Below are 7,299 nucleotides of genomic sequence, written 5' to 3'. Positions count from 1 at the left end.
CCAATTAAGCATGTGGTCAGGAGGGGGAGGAGGAGAAAACAATGTTGACGGCTGCATCTTTAATTAGGGACTTTGTATGGCTCCTCAATTTTGTCTAAGGCCCAGATCACTCCACGTCAGAATGGAGCTTGCAGTGGAGAGACTGAACTCCTGGACTCCTTAGTGAACTGGAGGTGCTTAACCACAAACCTGCTCATAACCCCATCCAACAATATGTTTTGTAACTTGCACAGCAACCCCCTCAAAAAGCCCTGTGATGCATGAAGGGCCAAAATAATGGGAACACTAATTTGCCAAAGGTAGAAAAGGAAACAGATACTCTCCCTGGTAAATAGAGACATTTGGAGTATATGGTGTGGCTATCCAAGGTCTTTTGCCCAACCCTGGAGTTGAATGTGACGGATCCTCTGTCCTGGGGGAGTTTCCTGTTCCTGCTCAACTTGTATTGCCTTCTAGATGAAATGTGTCAGGTTGTATTAGCAGAGACTCCCCTGATTCCCACCCAGGGAGCTTCTGTTGCAAAACAAATAGTCCGGCATCAGCAAAATGTCCGGAATAATAAAAGCCAGTTGCCAGAAAAAGGAAGATGTAACTCTATATTAATGTTCACTGGACACCTTCATAGCTTATTAGTGGCTCTGAATATGATATCGGCAGTTTTTCTGTTCTGCCTGCCACACTGCAAAGATTTCCCTGAGAGGATTTGCGATAGCAAGAGATGGGAAAGGCAAGAGACCCTGGGAAGCCACTGCCTCTCTGAGTAGATGGGGGAAGCCGAGATGGTGCCCTCTGGATTTTGTTGTGGTGTTTCTCTCATCAATGGTCTGACAACATGGTCTGACCTGGTACAAAGCAGGTTCCTTCTCTCTATGCTGATTGTACCAAGATAAAAGTGTTGTGCATTTCTTGGAAGCATCCAAAGGCCAGGCCTCTCCACACAGGATCCATGATTAATGTATCCAATGAGAAGCTGCTCCTCGCAGGAAACATATTGAAGGGTCTGTTAAATATAATTGCTGTACATTGAAAAGGAAAAATGGGTCTAAATGAGTATTGCTAAAGGGAACATTGGAGAAATTCCATTGAGCTAGAGAGCTCTCTGAGCACCTAATGGGTTGATGATTAACTGTTAGAATATATCTCTGCTCTGCTCTGTCACGTGGTGTTTAACTTTAGATCACATGAGTAATGTATTCAGTTGCAAATCGCCATTGAGGGAGTCTTTGTTCTTCAGTTTCTGTAGAAGAAAGATGTGCTAATGTCTCTCCCAAAGAGAAAACAGCTCCAGGCTGTAATGGAGGCTGTGGAGAGAGACTCACCTTTGATTTCAAGTCTGTTTGGAGTTATTGTAAGAAGCGGAGTCTGTGCTTGGACATGCATATGATTTTATGCAATGATTTGGATGTATCATTTATTGTTTTAAGTCTGTTTGAAGAAAGTTCTGTTAGCAAAGCTTTGAAACCATATTTTGGGTCTGTACAATTTTTATTCCAAGAGGAGTCAGTTTTTATTCATCCTATTGCTTAAGCTGCACAATATTAATATCTTCAATAGAATTGTTAGGAATGGGTATGTCAAAAGGAAGGCCTAAGGTGCCCAAAAAGGGCAGCCTCCTTTTTGAAGGGAATATTTAGCCTGGAGAAGAGAAAACTAAGAGGTGATATGATAGCCATCTTCAAATATCTGGAGGGCTGTCACATGAAAGATGGAGCAAGCTTGTTTTCTGTTGCTCCAGTGGGCAGGAACCACAGCAATGGATTCAAGTTGCAAAAAGGAGATTTCAGCTAAACATTAGGAAGAACTTTCTGACACTAAGAGCTGCTTGGCGGTTAACAGGCTACTTTGGAAGGTGGTGGGCCCTCCTTCATTGGAGGTTTATAAATAGAGGTTGGATGGTCAATTGTCGGGAATTATTTAGGTGTGATTCCTGCATTGAAGGGGGTTGGACTAGATGACCCTTGGAGTTTTTTTTTACAACTCTGCAATTCCATGATTCTATGAAGAGGACAGTCCTCCATGTACCTGTAAAGGAGTCTTCTATTTGAAGGGCTGGCTGATCCAAGTCTGGGTTAAAGGAAAAGAACTGAGAAGAGAGTGCAGGAGGGGCCTTGAAGTTGCTCATTGACAGGGACTCTGAACTGAGCAGGCAAAGAGGTCACCTGGTCATGCAGTCTTCCCTCATATGAGATGGATTGTGTTTCTACTAAAATCATCGCGATTGTTTCTCATTGTACATCCATGCACATATATGGGCTCCTTTGGGAGGAAGGGAGGGATATAGATTTAACAAGAGGAAATTTATACATACAAATTAGTATTTGTAAATTATATGCAAATCGTACAGACTTTTGCTGATGGGTAAATGGCCACCCTAGGGAAGGCTTTGACTCCCAGGAAGGAGAACAAAAAGTAGCAATGGATGTGTTGAATGGAAGGTAAGAGCAGAGGTAGACTCTGCCTTTGCAAGATGCAACATGGGACTCACAACACTATTCAGAGCTGGGGATTACTCTGGGTGCAGTATTTTATTTATTTAGATAAAACCTTGGACCACTTTCCCAGCTTGCTTAAGAGTGCTCAAAGTGACATGCAAAAACTTTTTCCCCTGGAAATTTTTTAAAGCATCCATTAAAACAGAAAACTCTTAAAACTGCTGAATGGCAAATTAAAATAACAGCAGTCAGCAAAGGGGAAAGAAACCATACACAACCCCTTTTAAAAACACAGTGTTAATCAATGGAGAGAAGTGGAAGCTTTTCCTCTATTATGTACTAAGCACTCTGAGTATATTTCATCCTCCCTCCCTCCTTTAAAGAAGGGTCTTAAGGATTGCAGGAACAGAAATAGCAGCCCAGTCCAGCTCTTTGAATGGGCTTATTTCACTTATTTTCAGCTTGGGTACACAAGGCAGCTTTTAATGGCTACTCATCGCCTCCCCTACTCCCCTCTTTTGGTGCCTCCTTGGGACTAATATGTTGCTCAATGAGGTTGGTTCAAATGTGTGAAGGATCCTGGGGCTGCCTGGAATGTACCACATAGAACAGTGGTAGGTAATATGGCGCCTCTCCAATTATTGTTGGGTTCCGAATCCCATCAGCCTCAGCAAGCACAGCCAATTGTCAAAGATGATGGGAGCTGGAGTCCAAGAACATCTGAAAGGCCACAGGCTCCCCATCCCGGGTGCACATTGAACCCAGGATCTCAGTTGAGATGCTTGTATGTGTACATAAGGAGCACTGGAGCATCTGGAGAAGACATGTATGCAATAGATGTGCTAAATTCACACAAGGGTCAGAAAATATGGCTGGAGATCATGAAGAAAGATAAATTAGCTCTGTTCAGTACAGCATCTCCCTTTGAAGAGCATCCCCCAGCACATGTTCAAACATCCCTCCACAACTACGAGGAAACATTTTTCAACAAACAAATGGATAAACAAGCAGTAAAGTTAAGAATCTCAGCAATTAAAATTCTGTACCAGATACTCGATTCCACATGGAATTCCATGCTTGCAGAATCACGTAAGATGAACAGCTTCACTAATAGGCAATGGCACAGCCGCCAGCTGTTTGTTCATAGAGGTGGTCTTTCATGTACGATGCACCAGGATATAGGATTCAGAACACCTGCCTACATGTCTCAAAAAGTCATTTTAATTATGAAGGGGCTCCCTCTCTGCTTTACTGGTTCCAGGACTGGCCCAAGGCAATTTTCTGTCTGAGGCTAAAGACAAGATGGAGCTGTTTCCCTCACCTTCCACTTACAGAAGCTGACCAGAATGTCAGTTGAATCTTATTTTTTGACGCCAGCCACAGTGCTGTGTCTTCTTGAGGGGATCTGGCTTAATGTAGGTGGGGCACACAGGTCTGTTGTCCAATGCGCCATTGCTACTTGACATCTGCCACCTGAGATAGTTCCTTTATTCTGCCTAATGAGAGGGCTGGCCCTGCACTTTTATAGCCAGCTGGTCAACACTTCTAGCAAGCTCCTTGGGATTGGTGCTCCCTATTGTCTCCATTCTTAAGGCAATCAGCCCCGAGTGCTCACTGGAAGGACAGATCGTGAAGCTGAGGCTCCAAGACTTTGGCCACCTCATGAGAAGAGAAGACTCCCTGGAAAAGACCCTGATGTTGGGAAAGATGGAGGGCACAAGGAGAAGGGGACGGCAGAGGACGAGATGGTTGGACAGTGTTCTCGAAGCTACCAGCATGAGTTTGACCAAACTGCGGGAGGCAGTGGAAGACAGGAGTGCCTGGCGTGCTCTGTTCCATGGGGTCACGAAGAGTCGGACACGACTAAACGACTAAACAACAACAACAACATTGGGTACTCCATAGCGCAGCCAGTGCCTGCCTAAAGTAGGACTGGTGCGAAATGCCAATGTTGTTTGGCTGTTATGTCAAACCCACAGAGTTCCTCACTGAAGCCTGCTCAAAGCGTGGCTTGGGGTAAGTTGTGATGTAAGAAGGCCTTGTTTCCTGCCCTGCCCTGTATTCGTCGCATGCAGCACCATTTCCATTCTGCTGCAGTCTGCCCTCTGCCAAAAACAACATTATTCGTCTCACTGTCTGTGGTGGCAAAATTACAGCAACTTACATACGTAATTGGGACGCGGGTGGCGCTGTGGGTTAAACCACAGAGCCTAGGACTTGCCAATCAGAAGGTCGGTGGTTTGAACCCCCGCGACGGGGTGAGCTCCCGTTGCTCGGTCCCTGCTCCTGCCAACCTAGTAGTTCGAAAGCACGTCAAAGTGCAAGTAGATAAATAGGTACCATTCTGGCGGGAAGGTGAACGGCATTTCCGTGCGCTGCTCTGGTTCGCCAGAAGCGGCTTAGTCATGCTGGCCACATGACCCAGAAGCTGTACTCCAGCTCCCTCGGCCAATAAAGCAAGATGAGCACCGCAACCCCAGAGTTGGCCACGACTGGACCTAATGGTCAGGGGTCACTTTACCCTTTACTTTTATATACGTAATTAATCACATATATTATGTAAGTTACATTGTGATCACCTCCTTCGACCCCAGGACTTTCAGTGCAAAGGGGAAATGATGCAATTTGAGGGAGGGGGGGAACCCACCACATCCCATTAAGTATCGTTTGCTGATTGAAAGCAGCAACAGCAGGAAATACTAATTGGATTCGCCAGATTCAATTCTCTTCTGGAGAAGGGGCAAATAAGGGAACATTGTCACTTTCCACTCCGGTTTCTTTTTTCATCAGAATTCCCCAACTTCCCTTGCTGTAAGCTGGAATTGCTGTTGGCAATCCAAAGGATCTTCAGCTACATAGAAAATAAGCTTGGGTCACATAGTGTCACGGTGAGAGCCAGTGTGGTGTAGTGGTTAAGAGCGATGGAGTCGTAATCTGGTGAACCGGGTTCACTTCCCTGCTTCTCCACATGCAGCTGCTGGATGACCTTGGGCTAGTCACACTTCTCTGAAGTCTCAGCCTCACTCAACCTCATAGAGTGTTTGTTGTGGGGGAAGAAGAGAAAGGAGATTGTTAGCCGCTTTGAGACTCCTTAGGGTAGTGATAAAGCAGGATATCAAACCCAAAAAACTCCCCAAACTCCAAAAAACGGTGACCCAACCCACCTGCCAAAATGGCCCCCTGGCCAGAGTCTGCTTTGCATCCCTCTCCTGTAGAGCCTTAGACTGCTGGGGAAGGAACCGGGTTGAGAGCGGTTGGGAGGGCAGGGACCTTCAGTCCTCGCAACTGCTTCATTAGTAGGCAAGACCTACTGGGAAGAGTTGCTGTGCTCAGTAGGCCTGTGCTGTTTTGATTTCTTTGAATAAAGTGTTAACTTCACTGACACCGGTGTTTTTTATTGACCTACTCCTGACTCCAGCTGAGATCTGTTAACCAAATAAGCCAAGGATTAAACTGGGTGTATCCTCTACATGCAAAACATGCGCTCTGTCACTGAGTAATGTCTGCTTTGCACAAAAACAGACATCAGCAGGAGTACCTTAGCTGCTGACACATCACTAAAAAACAGGGAATGCATGGGGGGGGGGAAACACCACCAAAGAGGAAAGAGATTTGCATAAAATTTGCACAAGTTAATTCATATGTATAGCTACAAATTTAGAAGCAATTGTTATAATTCATTTAGGAATTCAGTGTATCTCACTGTAGTGCAGAAGACTGGCCTGTGTGCCTGCCTCCTCCATTCGCTGTCCAGGTTCTAACTGTGGACTGGCAACTTCAAGGACTCTGATCTCACCTTTTTCAGTTGCTGATTGTCAAACCAGACTTGGATCAGATAGTCCTTCAAATAGAGAGAACCCACTGCTTGACAAATGGTGGGGAACTTCCAGCTTGAGGTTCTAACTGGGCCCAGCAGGCATCCTAATTGACCTGAAAGGCCATTTCCCCCAAACCATGTCCCCCTGCTGCACACCTGGCATCATCTATGACATCTGGTATGCAGCAGGTAAAGGTGCAGCTACAAAGGAACAACTGGGAGTTTGGAGCCCGCTCTTGATTATTCATCTGCAAGCTGGGTTCACTGACAGTGCTGATCAGCTGATTGACGATGACAGTGAACCACACTTCAAACTAAGCTTGCGAGTGGACATTTCCCCTCTGCTGATAGCTTTGCCAGCTTGCAGATAGAAAACTCCCACTTCTAGGCATTGTGTGAATCCCAACCATGCCTGCAAAAGGACAAAGAAGGGCTCAATGTCAGCGCCAATCAGCTGATTGGTGCTGGCAGTGAGCCCCTTTGAAGTTGCCACCTGATGCCATAATGATATCAGGTAATTGATAGGTGGGCAGGCCTGATCACCTGTCAAAGTGGTCCATAGAGGTTGGGGGTATCTGGATCCACCCTGCTGACCAAATCTAATTGCTCACCTCTGAAACAGAGGGCTGTCTTCTGAAAAGCAGGATGCGTCCTCATTGTAAGCAAAGCAACAACAAGCAAAGCCACAGCCCATTTCTGTAACCAGAAATCCCACCAGCATCCTAAGACACACTGAGTTACTCTAGCTCTAGAGCTGAGCAAGTCCTGGGGGGAATGTTGAGAAGGTGCCCCTCCCTTCCCTCCCGCTGCGTCTCCCTCTGTCGCATTTGATAAGTGTCAAATCAAGGTTCTACCGAGTCTGTCAAGGTCACTTTCAACATGTCACAGTTCGGCGGGCAGCCTCGCTCCACTTCGTTTGCAATTTTCTTCCTTTCGTGTTTGTTTATTTGGCTTTTAAGTAGCCAGGCGCCCACGGAAACCGATGCCTGCGCTTCCAGCTCCAGGAGAGGCTAGCAGGGCAGGAGGAAAGAGCGGGCTGGGGGTGAGGAG

General features: G+C 46.1%; 1 long non-coding RNA gene across 1 annotated transcript; it reads right to left on the bottom strand.

Moving 5' to 3' along the window:
• Positions 1–3,443: 3,443 nt before the first annotated feature.
• Positions 3,444–4,703, bottom strand: LOC308572848. Its single transcript, XR_014001894.1, has 2 exons — positions 4,316–4,703; positions 3,444–4,001 (listed from the first exon to the last, which is right to left on the bottom strand). It is a non-coding gene; the product is annotated as an uncharacterized lncRNA (long non-coding RNA).
• Between the last annotated feature and the right edge of the window lie 2,596 nt (positions 4,704–7,299).

The sequence above is a fragment of the Podarcis bocagei genome (assembly GCF_964188305.1).
Source record: "Podarcis bocagei genome assembly, chromosome: 14".
NCBI classification, from domain to species: domain Eukaryota; kingdom Metazoa; phylum Chordata; class Lepidosauria; order Squamata; family Lacertidae; genus Podarcis; species Podarcis bocagei.
This window is presented reverse-complemented; position numbering and strand designations above follow the sequence as displayed.